The sequence below is a fragment of the Panthera uncia genome, assembly GCF_023721935.1.
Source record: "Panthera uncia isolate 11264 chromosome A1 unlocalized genomic scaffold, Puncia_PCG_1.0 HiC_scaffold_17, whole genome shotgun sequence".
Taxonomy (NCBI): Eukaryota; Metazoa; Chordata; class Mammalia; order Carnivora; family Felidae; genus Panthera; species Panthera uncia.
This window is the reverse complement of record NW_026057577.1, coordinates 126,450,381-126,470,427: the sequence shown is the minus strand read 5'-3', so window position 1 is coordinate 126,470,427 and position 20,047 is coordinate 126,450,381. Positions and strand designations below refer to the sequence as shown.

The following is a 20,047-nucleotide window of genomic DNA, read 5'->3' as shown; positions in this document are numbered from 1 at the left end:
AGCATTTTTTCCAGGCTAGACAAAATGTTAACAGGCTATTTACTCTCCATCGACTCCTATTTCCTTTTTCTTTGAGACCCTCTTCCTTCTCATCACTATTTCTTCTTCCCTCATGACCTTCCTGTTACTGGAGAAAACAATTTGATGGATTAAATCGCACTAATATATAAAATATTTAATACTCTATTTTCCTAGGAATGTTTAGATTTTTAGAAAAGGTAAAAAGAGTAAAATGCTTAGTATAGAGAAACTTGCTGATAGCACAAAGATTAAATTATGTTAGCTGCCAGAGTTCTTTGCATATTGTAGACTCTCAGTAAACACTAGTTGATATGTATGTGAGGTCTTAAAAAAAATGAAAGGAAGTCTTCCAAGGCAGAGGAAGGTGAATATTTCTCAGGCAGAAATTCTTCCATATATGTCCAAATATCTCAAAATAACAAAAGAACATATGTTCACTAGCAGTAATAAGTTCTGTGTAGCTTTAATTTTAAGATGTGGGGAAAGGGAGAAATGGCATTGGAAAAATCTGTAGATGTCAAATGGGATCCAGAGTTGGAAGTAACTCTCAAGCCAAGCTGTTTAACAGTTCTAGGAATATAGGTTAGATGTAAAGTTCTGATATAGTAAAATCACTATGGCATCAGTGTGTAGGGTACACTACAAGCAGGAGACACTGGACCCAGGAATTCTATTCAGAAGCCTACAGCATTTATCTAGGATCTGCTAGGTTTCACTGGCACTTATAATATACACCCACATGGGGACAGCGAATAGGGCTGGATTGAGAAATATTCCAAGTATAAACTCTATAGGATTTTATAAGCAATAAATATTGGGAACAGGTAAAGATAATAAGAAGAGTTGGATATATACTGAATTTAACATTTAAAATATGGGAAACTACATGGGACATAAACTCATAAATGAGATAAGAAATATAGGAAGAGATTGGGAAGAGAATTTGGACAATTAATTCAATTTTAAAGATACTGAATTCAATTTGAAGCTATCCAGTTATAGCTATAAACAGAATCTGACACTCAGAATAGAAATCAAAGCCAGAAGATTCAGACAGTTGCTGATACCATAAAATCACCCTGGAGTATATAGAGAAAGTAAAGAAGACCTGAGGATAGAACATTAGAGAACCCTGGCACTTAATGGGAGTATCGTAAGGCCACATATGACAAGCCCATAATTTATATCTCTTTCAATGATGAAAAGCTGAAAGATTTTACTTTAAGATCAGGAACAAGACAAGGATTCCCACTTTAGCCACTTTTATTCTACATACTACTGGAGTCCTAGCCAGAGCGATTATGCAAGAAAAAGAAATAAAGGTATCTAAATCATAAAGGAAGAACTAAAATTGCTTATATTTGCAGATGACATGATGCTATATATAGCAAACCCTAACGACTCCACCAAAGAACTGTTAGGATTAATAAATAGACTTAGTACTAAGTTGCAAGATACAAAATCAATTTAGAACAAACAGTTGCATTTCTATACACTAACAATGAACTATCAGAAAGAGAAATTAAAACAATCTCATTTACAGCAGCATCATAAAGATAAAATACTAAGAATAAATTTAACCAAGGAGGTGAAAGATTTTTCCACAGAAAACTATATGACAGTGATGAAAGAAATAAAAGAAGACACAAATAAACAGAAAGATATTTTGTGCTCATGGACTAGAAGAATTAATATTGTTAAAATGTCCATATCAGCCATATTAATATAAAAAAATTGAATACATAAGTAAATGGGGGAGGGAGAGAATAAATAAATCTCCTGTATAGATTTCCAAATAATTTATGTAGATAATCCATCCTCATAGAGGTAGAGTTTAATCCCCTATTCCTTAAGCATAAATTACACATAGTAACTTTATTTAAAAGAATACAAAATGGGGGGTGCCTGGGTGGCTCAGTCAGTTAAGCGTCTGACTTCGGTTCAGGTCATGATCTCGTGGTTTGTGGGTTTGAGCTCTGCGTCAGACTCTGTGCTGACAGCTCAGAGCCTGGAGCCTGCTTCAGATTCTGTGTCTCCCTCTCTCTCTCTGCCCCTCCCCCACTGATGCTCTCTCCTTCTCTCAAAAATAAACATTAAAAAAATTAAAAAAAAAAGAATACAGAATGGAATAAGGGGAAGGGGAAGGAGTAACAAGAGTGGAGAAACCTGGCAAATACTACCTCAAGCTAGTAAATCAAAGTTAACATCAACAGTGTAAGTCATGTTGCTGCTACGTACTCTTGATATATGATGAGAATGACACTTTACTTCTGTGGTCATCTTCCAAAACCCATAACTCCAGTCTAATCATGAGAAATATCAGGCAAACACAAACAGAAAAACATTCTAGAGAATACCTGATCAGTACTCCTCAAAGTTGTCAAGGTCATCAAAAACAGGGAAGGTCTGAGACACTGCCAGAGTCAAGAAGAAGGCTACAGAGACACGATGACGAAATGTAAGGCAGTATCCTGGATGGGATCCTGGAACAAAAGAAAAGGACATTAGGTAAAAACAAAGGAAAACTTGATTTGTAAAATATGGACTTTAGTTAACAACAACTGTGTCAATACGGTGTTCGTTAATTGTGACAAATGCACTGTATTAATGAAGTCTGTTAATAATAGGGGGAAAGGGGTGGTGGTGGGGGGAGGTATAGGAGAACTCCATACAGTCTTTGCAACTTTTCTGTAAATTCAAGACTGCCCTAAAATAAAAATTTTAATTAAAAAAATTCTAGAATTCTGTCCAACATATAGTAGGTTCAAAATTATTGAAAACTGTATTATCATTAACAGTGCTATGAGTTACAGGACAGAAAGTAAAGGAAAATAAGTATCCTCACTGCTCTGCTCACCAAATTCATTCATTACACTGACATCCTTACTTAGTAATTAGTAATGTCAGCTGCAGTAGGTATATTTACTCCTCCTCATAATGATTCCTATTTATTGAGCCTTTATTTGAGGCTGAGTACATGAATTATCTTAATACTCCAAAACCCTTATGAGATTTGTACTGTTATTATTCCAACTTTACAGATGAGGAATAACACACTCAGAGAGTCTAAGAGAAACTTAAACAGGCTAAGTAATTTGCCTAAGGCCTACAGCTAGTAAGTGAAAAATTTTGAGCTCAAGAATTTGTTGTTAGCACCTATACTCTAACTGGTCTGCTAAACAGACCTATACATGTAGATATGCCAGCCTCTGCCATACACATTCATACTGCATTATTCATGCACTTCCCTCTTTATACTACTGTCAGGACCAACATGCTCTCCAACCATTTCTTTTCTACCTGCAAATACACAGATAAACTCAGGACACAATACATCAGATCATTCCTAAACACCTGGCCTTGCCCAAGCCCTCAGTGCTGTGACCACTGGAAATAAGTCCACTTCCTTATTATTAAATCTACTACAAGGTAATATTTCAACTTGATTGAGTTGACAATTTTTTTTCCTTTGAGGAATATATTTTTTCCTTTGAGGAATATACTGAAAGCAGCAGCCTTCCCTGTAGACAGAAGATAATTTAGTGAACAGGTCCACTGTGTCCAGCCTCTTTTTTATACCCTCATTGCCCACTCATTGCTCTAACTCACTGAAGCAAGAGGCTAAAGAGAGAAAGCATTATTTCCCTTAGAAAGGCAAGTTATAGTGAAGCTCACTTTCTGTCTTCATGTTAAAATGAGAACACGGGTTCCAGGAAGCAAGGATTTTCTGTTCATGTGCAGCAATAGCACCTTCCAGTTTTCATAAATCTAAAGCAATCTTGTTTTATTTTCCATAATTAGGCCATAAGCTAGTCCATACCAGCCTGACTCGCTCAGCTACCCATGTGCTGCAGCTGGAGTGTCACTGTTCCATAACTGTGGTACTGAGTGCTTTTGTTAGGGCCTGTAGCATAAATAGAACAAAGAAAAAGATCTTTCTCAGAGAAAACCTTGAAAGCTGAGGAATGATAACCTTTCTCACACTGACGGCTGGGGTTGGGGGAGTGGTAAACTGGCAAACAAATCCAAGTCCTTCCTATGGCTTTCCAGTCTTCAAAAGGATTCAGACCCACACAAATTCCTTCCTAGAACTGCCTGACAATGTTAACATTACCCAAGCAGCTCCCTACACTATTATACAGTTACACAGGTTCTTAGTTTACTTCCCGAGTAGACAGCAAATATCTTAACCTAGAAACTCTTTTCCTCCTATAATCAACTACAAGAAACCTTGGAAGAATTTAGAGAACTTAAAGAGCCATTTGCATATCCTCTAGGGTTACTCCTCATTTGACAAGGGGCAGGCTTAAAGAGAGAAGCCTCTGTCTGACAGGAAGTAGAGCACACAGGAAAGACTCATTCTCCCCTATGTTTTGAACGGGTGCCACATTTTCCTCCCCTCCCTTCTGAAGCCTTCCCTAACTAACCTAAAATGTTCTTATCACTTCTCTATTGGCATCCCTTTGCTAATAAGTCACATAATCACATAGTCACCTCTATTAGTTTGGGCTTCATTCTCCACTCTGCTTCCTCTGAGAACACTTTGTTTTCCTGTTGTAACCCTTAATACCCTCTGCCTTGTAGTACAGCCCAGGATAACCGTATAGCCTGCATATGTAACTAGACTGTAAATCCTCTAATATAATGGATCCAGTGCCCTCCTCCCCACAGGGTCTCGCATGCTGCTCAAAAACCCTTGCTGAACCAAAAATTTGCAAGTGCTTTTATAAACCTCTTTCATCAAATATGTCAATAAATTCTTGAAGAATCACAGCTATTTCTTTGGCAATAGCTCTTCCCATATACTATTTCCTTCTTCCCATCTTGCAACAAACCCATAAATAAACACACACACACACACACACACACACACACACATTCATACTTTATAGTCTAAGCAAAATTATAAACAAATCAATTAAATATTTCATGAGTTATACTAAGACCCCAGTTGCTTATTGATACATGTTATCTTTCTGATACACATACATTTAAAGAATGAAAATAGCAAGAACAACAACAAGAAAAACAGCAACTGGCCAAGAAAACAAAACCTACTATCCTAGACCTGGAATTCCAGGAAGTACTACTAACATTGTCTTCCTACAGACATGATTACAAATAAATACTCTAACCAGGTTCTCAATTAAATCAATCTTACATAGGTATTCTTTATAAAATATTTACTGAATTCTTACTATGAACCACATAGTATTCTAGAAGTTGGAGATAAAAACCTTTGGAGCTCACATTCCATAATACATGGAAATATACAATAAACAAATCATGTATATATCTAAGAGGTTAGGTAGAAAGGAAAATATAGATCAGGGGACAGAAGAAACATATCTAACAGCCAGGGAAGGTTTGTAGAGGTTTTTAGTTGTTGTTGTTATTTTAGAGAAACTTGCTATTAAATTTACATTTCTTTAAAAACATACTTTCTCCAACCCTCACCCACTCTAGGAAGGAAGAGAAAACCCTTACTCTCTCCATTTAGTGGATTCCATGTATAAAGCCTGAGGTGATGAGCATGAAGTATGAAAATACTATGTACAAAGGGAAAGAAAGTATCTGCTGTTACCTTAATGTTAAGATACCCCCATTCCCAGGCCCCTTTTGCTTCATTTGAAAAAGCCCTTAGGAATCCATTTGAGTAGAGAACAAGCTCTCTCTCTAGAGGGACACTCAAACCCCAACATGACATTAAATAACTAAAGAAGAAAGAAAATGGATAGTACCTCATATTCTAGCGGGAGGAGAGGATTTGCCCATTTATTATCCTGTAGTCTGCAGGCCAGCCTGAATGAAGTGAAAGCTGAGTCATGTAAATACATGGTGGAAGGGCATTTTAAGTAGAATAAATAGCAAATGCAGAGTCCCTTATATGTTTAAGACATTTAAGTAAAAGCAATGGAACCAGTATGCTGGAGAGGAGGAAAAATAAAAGAGAAACAGGAAGCAGATGGTCTACGGCCTTGCATAGTGAATGATCTTTTAGAAACTCACATTAATATTATCCCTCTGCAAAAGGGAAAGGCTTGAAATAAATTAAAACCAAAGGAGGAAGAGAGGCAAGAAGAAAGAGAAAGGAAAAAATCCTAAAACTACAGGTAGCTTTGTTTCTTTGTTGTTAATGGATATGCTAATTTCATTTCAGGTAGAAACTTGCTACAGTCTCTCAGATCATCTCTCTTATATCCCCCTTCCTTTCTAACCATAATGTCACTGTCTTCTGATTCTCTTCATCTATGGCCAGAATTATTTACAATCCCTCCAGACTGGTTTTCCTCTCCATTTTAGGCCCCTCAACACAACCACATTGCTGTCACAGTAATCTTTCTAAAATCCACATCTTACCATGTTTTCTCTCACCTTTTCAGAGGCTTCCTTCTAATTTTCCTTCCCTAATCCAAGTACCCCACTCTCTATACCAAACTGTAGTCCCCACTCTACTTTTAGTGGTTATTCCCTGAATACACTAGGCACTTTCACACTTTTATCTATATGTCCCCTGAAATCCTCTCCCAGTATCTCTTACTCATTCTATACATACAACTCAACTCCCTTAAACTCCATAAATTTCAACATATCCCGAGTATCTTCTACCCCCATGGAATAATTAACCTTTTTCCCAAATGCTTGCATGACACTTTGTTTATGTCACTATCTTAGCCTTTATCAACCAATCAATGTTGTGCTTACTACATGGCTTTCTTCCTTCCTACCATGTGAGTTCTTTGTCAGAAACACTGTACTCTTCATTTTTATATCTCAAGTACTTAGCAGAGTAATATATATAAAAAGATACTTAATATTTATTGAATTAAAAAACAAAATAGGAAAAGAGATGAAAATGAGGAAAGTCCCAAAGCAGAATCAGAAAACAAGAGAAATGAAGATGATAAAGAGATTTACAAAGTCAGCAGAGAGAAAAAAATTACAAAATATTAAAGCCAGAACAAAATTTTGTAATATTTTTTAATCACCAAATTAAAAAAATGATAGAACCTGGATTCAGAATACTCAAGCAGCAAATGATTAGAAGAGCTTAAAAGTTTCAATGCTTGATCCACAAATCTTAGAGAATAACACAAACTACAGATAAAAAGCACCTATAGATCATCCTGCTCAACTGTACACTGTGACTCTCTGAAATCGAAAAAGGTTGGAGAAATTTTGATGTACCATTAAGTTCATTTCAAGGGTTCTAATTTTCCTCTTACTTAAATTTTTTTATATGACAACTTTACTCCCCTGCATGTACCTTATTACATGTATATTGATTTACCACTTCACAGTCTATGAAGCATTAAAATACCATTTCACCAGATTCTCATAGCAGTCTTTTAAGTCTTTGGTTTCAGTTAGATATCTTTCACTATTTTACTGTCTCCTATAGCTATGAAAGATCCCTTAAAGACCACCTGTGTTTGTGTGATTTAATACAGATGCACTGAAGACAGTACCTCAGAAGTATAAGGGTCCTTCTTATATATAAGGGTCTCCCTAGGGGGACCCTAGGCTTATCTCGTCCCTCGAACACAGCTAGATAAATATCAATTCCTTCTCAACAGCCAAGAAATCAGTCTGAGGATTGAAAGAACAAAACCTCAAGTCTACCAGTAGAATCATGGCAGGTAGGAGTTGTGGAGAGTTGACCTGGGGGAGATAAGAACTGTGGGTACTGCAGATGCTGCAGAGGGGAGGAAGCCCTGCTTACAGAGACTACTGTAAGGTATTATAAGCAGAAGAGAGAAAAATCTGAAGTTTTATTAGTCTGCCACTGTTGGTATTGTGCCGACTTAGAGGTGCTCCTGTGGGAAGCAGAGCAGAGACCCAGAGCAGGCAGCGTGGTCTCAGGATCCCCAGGGTCAACACAGGGAGGAATGGTTCCCATGCTCAGAACACATTTAGGAGTGGTGGCAAGGCTTCTCTGAGGACAGAAGAACAGGTGATGCCAATGTGCTGCACTGTTCCCAGGCACAGGAGCAGGACACAGACTGTGGCCAGCAATTCTTGATACTGGCTTTCTTGCTCCACTTTGCCATAAACTCCAACCCACTGCATGGTCATGTGACCATTTTCCTGGGATTGGCTGGCAAAAGTGCATCAAGAGCCTCCCCCAAAGGATCAGCTCAGGAGCTGCACTGAGACCTTAAAATTTGGAGTTTAGAAACCCAGCCCTGCACCTGAGATAAAACAGCTCACACACAGGGTGAAGGCAGGGACGTGACAGAAGCTGGGGACACAAGAGGGGTGACTCTGTGAGGGCTTCCTGAAGAGTGATGAGTAGGAGCTCTCCACTCCACAGAGAATAGAGCAGTGTGAAGCCATTACCCCCACCTCCACCCCCTATCTGTACTGTCCTACCTCAGTGAGTTAAACAGTGCCACCAAATGGAGACTAGAGCTGCATACATCAAGCTCCACCCCGCTACACACTGCAGGTACATCTCTACCAGGGCAAGTGGGCCTGAGAAGCAGTGCAATGGGCCCTTCGCTCAGAAGACCAACACTAACACCTCACCAGATGTTATTCTGATCATGGAATCTACTGATCATGGAGTGCTGATCATGGAGTGCTGCAAAGCTTCAGTTCTATGGGAAATAGGATCTAGCTTGCTTTTTATGTTTATAATTTAAAAAATTTTTTAAAATATAATATATATATATTTACTGTTATTTTCTGGATCTTTCTTTTAACAGGCAGATAAAAACACACCTAGGATTAAGCTTTTTTCTTTTTTTTCCTGGGAAAAATGTTAAAACAGAGGAATTCACCCTAAAAAAAAGAACAGGAAGTAGAAGTAATAGCCAGGTATTTAATCAGTACAGATATAAGTAAGATGTCTGAACCAGAATTTAAAACAACAATTACGAGAATACTAGTGGGGCTTGATAAAAGCATAGAAGACACTAGAGAACCCCTTCCTGCAGAGATAAAAGAACTAAAATCTAGTCAGGCTGAAATTAAAAATGCTATAACCAAGATGCCATAATCTTGAATGGATGCTATAACAATGAGGATGAACTAAGCAGAGGAACAAATCAGTGATATAGAAGATAAAATTATGGAAGATAATGAAGCTGAAGAGAAGAGGGAAAGAAAGGTATTGGATCACAAAGGCAGAATTAGGGAACTCAGTGATTTCTTAAAACGTAATAACGTTTGTATCATAGAAGCCCAAGAAGATGAAGAGAAAGAAAAAGGATCAGAAGGTTTATTTGAGCAAATTATAGCTGCAAACTTCCCTAATCTGGGGAAGGACAAAGACATCAAAATACAAGAAGCACAGAGAATTCCCATTAAATTCAACAAAAGCCAGGCATCACCTAGACATATTATAGTCAAATTCACAAAACACACAGACAAGGAAAGAATCCTGAAAGCAGCAATGGAACTAACCTACAAAGTAAGACAGATAAGGTTCACAGCAGATCTGTCCACAGAAACTTGGCAGGCCAGAAGGGAATGGCATAATATATTCAACATGCTGAATGGGAAAAATACACAGCCAAGAATAATTTATCCAGCAAGGCTGTTATTCAGAATGGAAGGAGAGATAAAGAGTTTCCAAAACTAAAACTAAAACGAGTTCATGATCACTAAGCCAACCCTGTAAGAAATACTAAAGGGGACTCTTTGAGTGGGGGAAAAAAAGACCAAAAGCAACAAAGACTAGAAAGGAACAGAGAACATCATCAGAAACACCAACTTTACAGGTAATAAATGGCACTAAATTCATGTCTTTTGATAATCATTCTAAATGTAAATGGACTAAAAGTTCCAATCAAAAGACACAGAGTATCAGAATGGATAAAAGAACAAGACCCATCTATAAGCTACCTGTAAGACTCATTTTAGACCTAAAGAAACGTGCAGATTGAAAATAAAGGGATGAGGAACCATCTAGCATGCTAATGGATGTCAAAAGAAACCTGAAGTAGCCATACTTACATCAGACAAACTAGATTTTAAAACAAAGATGTAACAAGAGAAGAAGAAAGGCATTATATCACAATTAAGGGGTCTATCCATTGAGAAGATCTAACAATTATAAATATTTATGCCCTCAACTTGGAACACCCAAATGTATAAATCAATTAATAACAAACATAAAGGAACTCATTGATAATAAAACACAATAGTAGGGGACTTTAACACCCCCTTATAGCAATGGACAGATCATTTAAGCAGAAAATCAACAAGGAAACAATGGTTTTTGAATGACACACTGGACCAGATGGACTTACAGATATATTCAGAACATTTTATCCAAAAGCAGCAGAATACACATTCTTCTCGGGTGCACATGGAACATTCTCCAAAATGGATCACATACTAGGTCACAAATCAGCCCATAACAAGTACAAAAAGATTGAGATCATTCCATGCATATTTTCAGAACACAACACAATAAAACTTGAAGTTAATCACAAGAAAAAAATTTGGAAAGCCCTCAAATGGAAGTTAAAGAACATCGTCCTAAAGAATGAATGAGTTGACCAGGAAATTAAAGAATAAATTAAAAAGTACATAGAGGTAAATGAAAATGAAAACATGACAGTCCAAAACCTTTGGGATGCTTTCTTGGCAGACCTAAGAGGGAAGTATATTGCAATACAGGTCTACATGAAGAAGCAGGAAAAGTCTCAAAAACACAACCTACTTTACATCTAAAGGAGCTATAAAAATAACAGCAAATAAAGCCTAAAGCCATCAGAAGAAGGGAAATAATGAAGATTAGGGCATAAATAAATAATATAGAAACAAAACAAAACAAAAAGCCAGTAGAACAGATCAACAAAATTAAAATCAGGTTCTTTGAAAGAATTAATAAAATTGATAAACCTGTAGTCAGACATATAAAAAAGAAAAGAGAAAGGATACAAATAGATAAAACAAATTAAAGAGGAGAGATCATAACCAACATCACAGAAATATAAACAATTATCAGAGACTACTCTGAAAAAATTATATGCCAACAAACTGGGCAATCAGTAAAAAAATGGACAAATTCCTAGAAACATACAAACTACCAAAACTGTACAGGAAGAAATAGAAAATTTGAACAGACCCATAATCAGCAAAGAAATTGAATCAGCAATCAAAAATTTCCCAACAGACAAAAGTCCAGGGCCAAATGGCTTCCCAGGAGAATTCTACCAGACATTTAAAGATGAGTTAATACATATTATTCTCAAATTGTTCCAAAAAATAGAAATGGAAAGAAAACTTCCAGACTCATTCTATGACACCACTATTACCTCGATTCCAAAACCAGACAAAGACCCCACTAAAAAGGAGAATTACAAGCCAATGTCCCTGATGAACCACGGATGCCAAAATTCTCAACAAAATTCTCAACAAATCCAAAAGTGCATTAAAAGAATTATTCACCATGATCAAGTGGGATTTATTCCTTGGCTGCAGGGGTGGTTTAATATTCACAAATCTATCAACATTATTCACCACATTAATAAAGGAAAGGCTAAGAACAATATGATCCTCTCAACAGATACAGGAAAAAGCAGCTGACAAAATACAGCAGGCATTCTTGACAAAAACCCTCAATAAAGTAGGGATAGATGAAACATACCTCAACATCATAAAGGCCACATACAAAAGACCCAGCAAGGAAAGCTAAGAGCTTTTCTTCTATGGTCAGAAACAAGACAGGGATGGATGTTTACTCTCATGATTACTATTTAACATAGTACTGGGATTCTTAGCCTCAGCAAGCAGACAACAAACATAAAATACAAGGCATCCAGATTGGCAAGGAGGAAGTCAAACTTTCATTATTGGCAGATGGCATGATACTCTATGTAGAAAATGCAAAAGACCCCACCTAAAAGTTGTTAGAATTGATACATGCATTCAGCAAAGCCACAGGATATAAAATCAATATCCAGAAATCTGCTGCATTTCTATACACCAATAATGAAGCAGCAGAAAGAAAAATCAAGGAATCAATCCCATTTACAATTGCACCAATACCCATAAGACACCTAGGAATAAACCTAACTAAAGATGTAAAAGATCTGTATTTTGCAAACTATAGAAAACTTCTGAAGGAAACTGAAGATGACACAAAGAAATGGAAAAACATTCCATGCTCATGGACTGGAAGAACATTGTTAAAATGTCTATACTACCTAAAGCAATCTACACGTTCAATGCAACCCCTATCAAAATACCAACAGCATTTTTCACAGAGCTAGAACAAGCAATCCTAAAATTTGTATGGGACCACAAAAGACCCCAAATAGCCAAAGCAATTATGAAAAAGAAAAGCAAAACTAGAGTCATCATAATTCTGGACCTCAAGCTATACTTCAAACCTGTAGTCATCAAGACAGTATATTACTGGCACAAAAACAGACACATAGGTCAATGGAAAAGAATAGCAAACCCCAAAATGGACCCACAACTATATGGTCAACTAATCTTTGATAAAAAGGAAAGAATATTCAATAGATAAAAGACAGTCTCTTCAACAAATGGCATTGGGAAAACTGGACAGCAACATACAGAAGAAGAATGAAATTGGACCACTTTCTTACAACATACACAAAAAATATATTAAAATGGATGAAAAATCTAAATTTGAGACAGAAAACCATCAAAATCCTAGAAGAGAACACAGGCAGCAACCTCTTTGACCTGGAACAACTTCTTACTAGACATGTCATCCAAGGCAAGGGAAACAAAAGCAAACGTGAATTATTGGGACTTGATCAAGATAAAAACCTTCTGTATAGCGACAGAAACAATCAACAAATTTAAAATGCAGCCTACAGGAATGGGAGAAGACATTTACAAATAACATATCTGACATAGGGTTAGTATTCAAAATCTATAAAGAACTTATCAAACTCAACAGTCAAAAAACAAATTATTCAGTGAAGAAATGGGCAGAAAATATGAATAGACATTTTTCCAAAGAAGACTTCTAGATGATAACACATGAAAAGATGCTCAACATCACTCATAATCAGGGAAATATGAACCAAAGCCATGATGAGATACCATCTCACACCTGTCGGAATGGCTAAAATTAACAACATAAGAAACAATAGCTATGGCAAGGATACGAAGAAGGGGGAACCCTCTTACACTTTTGGTGGGAATGCAAACTGGTGCAGCCACTATGGAAAACTGTATGGAGGTTCCTCAAAAGTTAAAAATTGATCTACCCTATGATCCAGCAATTTCACTACTAAGTATTTACTCAAAGGATACAAAAATACAGATTCAAGGGTGTACATGTGCCCCAATGTTTATAGCAGTATTATTAACAATAGACAAACCATGGAAAGAGCCCAAAGGTCCATTGACTGGTTAATGGATAAATATGTGGTGTATATTCATATATACATATATATATATATATATATATATATATGTGTGTGTGTGTGTGTATGTATTCAATATATATATACAATGAATATTACTCAGCCATCAAAAAGAATGAAATCTTGCCATTTGCTGTGATGTGGAATGAGCTAGAGTGTATTATGCTAAGCGAAGTAAGTCAGGCAGAAGAAAAATACCATAATTTCACTCATATGTGGAATTTAAGAAAAAAAACAGATGGGAAGGGGAAAAAAGAAGAGAGGGAAACAAACCATTAGAGACTCTTAAAGCCCGAGAACAAACTGAGGATTGATAAAGTGAGGGGGCTGGGAGATGGGCTAGATGGGCAATGGGTATTAGGAGGGCACTTGTTATGATGAGTAATGGGCATTGTATGTATGTAATGAATCACTGAATTCTACTCCTGAAACCAATATTGCACCGTATGTTAACTAACTAGAATATAAATAAAAATTTGAAAAGTAAAACAAAATAAAATAAAAGCTCCCCATGTGATTTTGATGAGCCGTCAGGTCTGGAATGATGAGCTGATCATCTCAACCAGATGATGTCTCAGGTCCTTGTTAGCTCTAAAACTATGAATAAATCATGTTTATCTTTTGTATCCATTGCTATCTGTACCAATTAGTCTTAGACTCAGACATTGGGTTCCTAGCTGGAGAAAACAGACTTGAGATAGTAAGTCTAGTTAGACTTAAGAATTAATGGCTTTGTTTATATTCTAAATAAACAGGACCACATGAGAGCATGGTCTTCTTTTCTTTATTTTCTAGCAGTAGCCTTCTTCAGTGAAACTACTCACATATTTTCCAGAAGAATCTATATGTTCTCAGAAACGTATAGGTTTATTATTATCTTGTCATCTGCTAACATTTCCAGTTGGACTCTAAAAGCCATATAAAATACTGAAGAAACCCAGTATCTGTGTCTCACTTAACAAAATACACTAAAAAAAAGGTAAAATCAGGTGATGTACTTTTCAACAAGTTACTAATGCTCAGATGGTGTTAAGAAGAAAACAACAAAGACCAGGAGAGATACTTCACCATTACAAATTAAGAACCTTTAGTTTTGTTTTTATTTTATTTTAATTTAATTTAATTCAATTTTATTTTATTTTATTTTATTTTTAGTTAAAATAGTGATTTTCAGCTTCTGGGAATTTGAACTAATAACCTAACTCAAAAAGAATAATGTATTAGGGGTGCCTGGGTGATGGTTAGGTCAAGACTCTTTGTCTACTCTACAAAAACACCCTTGTCCTAAATCCATAGCACAGGGTTAATCTTTTACCATTTCTGCCATTGCCAGTAATCACAACATACTTGCCTCCTTCCAGTACTCCAGGCCCATGCCTTTTTGAATTTGCATCATTCTGCATTCAGTCTGCAGCTATCTCTTTGCTATTAATTCCTGGAACTTTATGAGAAAGGCCATTCCCTATGCAACCCTACAGTGTCCTTCCTGGGAAGCAAAACATTCTGAAGTGATTGTTTTCTTCTCCTTCCCTGAAATTAATTCCATCTGAATTCTAGATGCAGAAATAAGACCCCACCTTTGTTTTTCCCTAGCCAATTACCTTTTGCACATTCTGATTCTTTTGTCTGACTAGCCAGTCTTCTTAGTTAGTTCCTATGGCTGATCAATTACACTTTTTAGATATGTTAAAATTGCTCATTTTTTCTGGGCCTAGTTTCTTAAATACCCATGTACTCAGGACTATACTATTTACCTCACTCTGTGTCTACTTTTTCCTTCTCTCACAGGACAGCTTTTCCTAATGCTATTCAAAGAATAATGAGGTCCCTCCCAAGGAACTGCCTGACTCCCTGTTGTGGACTGAATGTTTGTATTCCCCCCCAGTTCATCTAGTAAAGCCCTAACCCACAATGTGATAGTATTTGGAGCTATGGCCTTTGAGAGATAATTAGGTTTAAATGAGGTTATGGTGATGAGGCCTCTATGATGTGATTAGTGTCCTTATAAGAAAAGGAAGAGACCTAAGCTCACTTTCCTTCTGAACCTGCATGAAGAAGAGGTCATATGACTACAAACGGTGATGGCAGCAGCCTACAAGCCAGTAAAAGAGGCCTCAGAATGAAACCTACTTTTCTGGCACCTTGATCGTGGATTTCCCAACCTCCAGAACTGTGAGAAATAAATTTCTGCTTAAAGCACCCATCTATGGCATTGTGATGGCTTCCCAAGCAGACTAAGACACTCCCATCATCCTCTCCATTAAGAAAACCTTGAGTGACTGCTTCCTCTGCCTCATCACCATTGACCATCTTGAGGGGTGAGTCTCTTTGCCCAGGGGTCTGTGTTTATCAGGAGGGGAACAAAGGAGAGAAGTCTCTCCAGCATCACCTCATCACCTCTAGCCCCTTTTGCTAGACATTTTATTTAAACAGTTTTCTTTAAGGTATAAATCTTTCCCTGGGAAAGTATGTGGCCTTTCATCATCCCCATCATTCTGCTTTTCACCAATCTAACCCTTTGGAGGACAGTTTCAGGCTCATCTTCTCCAAGAAATGTTCCTTGATGGTTCCTTCCATTTTAATCACTCCATTTTCTAAACTTCTCTGGCATTATTGTCTGCAAGAAATAATTTAAAAATTTAACACACTTATACATGCTTTTCTCCCCTTTGGAACTTCCCAGAAGTCCCATGCTCCCTTCTGTAAATGTGTTCCCAATATTTATTTTTCACTTTTCACTAAAGTGTTACTGTTGGTCAGGTGCTAATCTACCATGACAATCTCTCTTACGTTCTTCTATCCTTGTGCAATGCATACACACATATATTCCTACAATCTTCTGCATCTGGCCACTTCTTCATACCAAAGATATTTTAGGGTCTAGGTATTTCTTTACTTTCCTCAGCACCCTGGTGACCTCAGCAAGTTAAGGGATTTTTATACCATCCCTTTAATCAGGTTGTTAATTTTGTTTTTACATGGCGTCTCTGTGAGAGAAATTAGTAGGATCAGTCTGGACTTCCCAAGGGCCTTCAATAGGTCCCTGATTACCTAAGTTATTTTTTCTTTTTATTTTTGAAGGAATGAGAATGTGGGAACAAAAAATAGCAAGGGTTCTCTGGAGTGCATTGTGTCAATTCATAAGTAAGAAAACAAAGAAAGGAAGGATCAGTGAGCCAAATACCTCTGGTACCATTGTCCATATGCCCTTTCTAGAGCTAGTTCAGTGGATAAACCATCAGTCACTATTCTCAGGCCTATAATTCTAAAACTTTAAATCCTTCTCTTGAACACATGGGTTTGGATTTACCTGCGAAAAACATAATATATGAGTGTGTTAAATTTTCATGAGTAGCATGACTTTTTTTAATGACTTTTAGTAAAGCTTTTGAGAAACCATTAGTTGTTTTCATTATCAACCTTTATTTTGTTTTGTAAGATCATATTACTATGCTCCAACTTAGTAAGATGGGGACAAGGAAAAGGAGTTTCTCCTCTTGACTTTTAAACTCCTGCATGTGCCAAATCACAATAAGAGACACACATAAAACACAACAGATATCCATAAAATCTTCATTTGTTAAATACTTTCCATCCATGCAAGGAGACGGTCATAGTAATTACCAAGTTTACATTTGTCATATAAAACCAGTAAACGCCTGGTATCAGGCTTGGGAAGTCTCAATCAACAAGTGTGCACTGAACACTCAGCCATTTATTTCCCAACTGTCTACTTTATCAAATATATGCATAACAGCATGTGAGTTACTATGAGTCATAAAAAATATATGAGGTATGATCCTTATCCTCAGGAACATTATAAAGAAGCTTTACAATCTCAAAGAGGGGCAAGACAAACACAAGATGCACCATGAGGAAATAATGTCTGACAAAACCATTATCAAGGGTAAGAAATGCTGGGCAGGAACAAAGGTATGTTATGATGTTCTATATTGTCCTCCTAGTTCTGAATTACATGCTGCTGAGGAGGGAACAGAAACATGGTAAACCTAGGGATGCTTATATTTAGCTTTGGAATGCTTCTGTTTGCCTTTGGTCAACCCAAGATTGCAACCCCAAAGTTTGTATCAGTTTACCATGGTGAGAAGCTACAAAAAATACCAAGTATCTAAGGAAAACTGATTGGAGATTCAATATTAACATATGAATTGATATTCATATACTGCATTTTTATGACACTTTACAAATTCACATGCATTGTTGGTCCTCTTGGCAACACTTCAAGGTAGGCAATATAGGTATTACATAATTTTACAGATGAAGAAAATAAAAGGTCAAGAGACTATCTGACTTGTCCAAGAACCTGAATGTATCTGTTAGAGTCCTGACAGGAAACAGATGGCATATCTACAGGGTCTGACTGAAAATAATTTATTGAAGGGCAGAGGTAAGGGGCCGAAAAGGAGTAGTAAAGCACACAGAGACTAAAAAGCAGGAAGCCACAACTAATCCAGGCCTGAAAACGAGAGAACAATTTTGCCAAAGCCTGGTGAGAGCTGCCACTTTGAAAGAGAGGCTGTCTGACAGGATGATGGATTTAGATACTTTCAGAACTGTGGCAAAGCAAGGTAAAGTCAAAGAAGAAATACCCTGATCCTTCTCTCTTCTTACCCTCCCATTCCCTGCCATGCCTACCAATGATCAAAATAAACCAGAAGCTAGAAAGCAAAGATCTCAGATCCCAGATGATGTAACCAAAAGCTTCCCAGGCATAGAATTTAGCAGAGGGGGTGTAAGTGATCTGGAAGAGGTAGAGAGGAGCAGCATACTAATAATAACTAGTTTCAGGTCTACAAATCCAAAGTTCTTCCTTTAATTACTACTCAGATAACACCCCAGATGGAAAATAATGAGTTAAACGTAATCATTTTTAGAAATCAGAAAAGAGTCAGGGTGCCTGGGTGGCTCAGTTGATTAAGCATCCCACTCTTGACTTCGGCTCAGGTTGATTCGTGAATTTGAGTGCCGTGTCCAGCTCTGCACTGACAGTGAGAAGCCTGCTTGGTATTCTCTATCTCCCTCTCTCTCTGCCCTTCCCGTTTGCAGAGTTCTCTCTCTCTCCTTCTACCCCACTTTCTAAAAAATAAATAAATAAACATTTAAAAAATTAGAAAAGAGTCTTATTTGAGATGCATTTCTTCATCAGGTTAGACTGAAGCTTCTGCATTTCCTGATGGTTTATAGCTATTCTGGAATACTTTTCACTTGGACAGAAGCCATACTTTGTAATCTGTCCTCTTTACTACATATCTTTATCTCTTCAAAAAAGATGCAACCCCTAGAGGTCATATTGTTGCATTTCAGTATAATGCTAAGTTTGACAGAGTCCTATTTAAACAACAAAAACAAAATTTGGAAAAAATGATGGAGACTGGTAGGTTCTGTGTGTAACAAACACTAGGGCATGCAGTCTTATAGTGGTATAAATTTCCTCTGGGAAGGATGCAAAATGAAATGAGACAAAACAGGGGTAGTAATTTAGCCTATTTCATATACTACTTAAGAGAAATAATATTTTTTTAACACTACACAAACATATTTGGAACCCAACACTTTGTAAGTCTTTGGAAAGAAAGTGGCAAAAAGAAACTGTAGAATTGAGGGAAAGGTTGCATTAGGAGGCTGTGGGAGGTGAGGGTACAGCTGTGGAAGTCAAACTTTCTTGTTATTTGTTCAGGGCATGCCCTCTGCTGAGCCACTCATTCTCCTGGTGGTAGAGTCCCTTCTGACTGCTCTCACCCAGCAAGCTACCATTTACCACAGTACTGAAAGCTAAGCAAACTGTCACTAAGTGTCTCACCTTCCCCACAGAGCATTTTTGGCTTTTATTTCTGAAGGGAATCAATCCAGTTTCATTAAGAAAGATTTCCTCTCTGCTTAAACTACTACATTTCTTTCCACTACTTAAACCAAGGCTCAGGCTTACCCACCCTCATTTCCGAATATTTGTTTCCATTTTCCTCAGAACAATGAGGATGACAGTGATTTGTGGTTAAAGGGCCTGAACACCTGAGTGACAAATGTAATCTTTCATTAAAAAAGAAAATTTAAAGAAGAAAAAATATCAAAAGTGTCCAGTGAAGATAATTAAATAAATAAAACTGTTCAATTTTATAAGAACTTAGACACAATATGACTGGCCTTCTGTGACCTGTTTGCCAGTCAGGGCAAGGTTATGGCTCCTGAAATAGAAGAGGGACATAATCAATATCCTTGCAACTAATTTGTTTTTATGTAGACAAGAATATCAAGAAGTGCACTTGACCATAGGCCACAGGCAGAGTTCTCAGAGAAAGAGGGCTTTTTCCCCCAGTTTTCCTTCTGCTTGAGTTAGATTTTAACTGATGTACATAATAAAACACTGTCTATCTTAATGATAGAGAACAAACTATGGGTTGACGGAGGGAGGTGGGTGGAAGATGGACGAAGGGAATGATAGATACTATGGAGGGCACTTGTGATGCACACTGGGTGTTATATGTGATGAATCACTGAATTCTATTCCTGAAACCAATATTGCACTGTATGTTAATTAAACAGAATTAAAATTAAAAAACAACAACAACAACACTGTCCATTATCCATGTAGATACCATTCTAACTAAGCTTCTGAGCCAGATATTTCAACCCAGGGAACACCTTTG

General features: G+C 37.0%; 1 long non-coding RNA gene across 1 annotated transcript in view; it reads right to left on the bottom strand.

The window, feature by feature from the left end:
* Positions 1-2,169: 2,169 nt before the first annotated feature.
* The window catches only part of LOC125934670 (uncharacterized), a 207,625-nt gene continuing 189,747 nt past the window's right edge, over positions 2,170-20,047 (bottom strand). The window contains exon 4 of the long non-coding RNA XR_007461485.1: positions 2,170-2,504. This is a non-coding gene — a long non-coding RNA (uncharacterized LOC125934670). The remainder of the gene's footprint in view (positions 2,505-20,047) is intronic.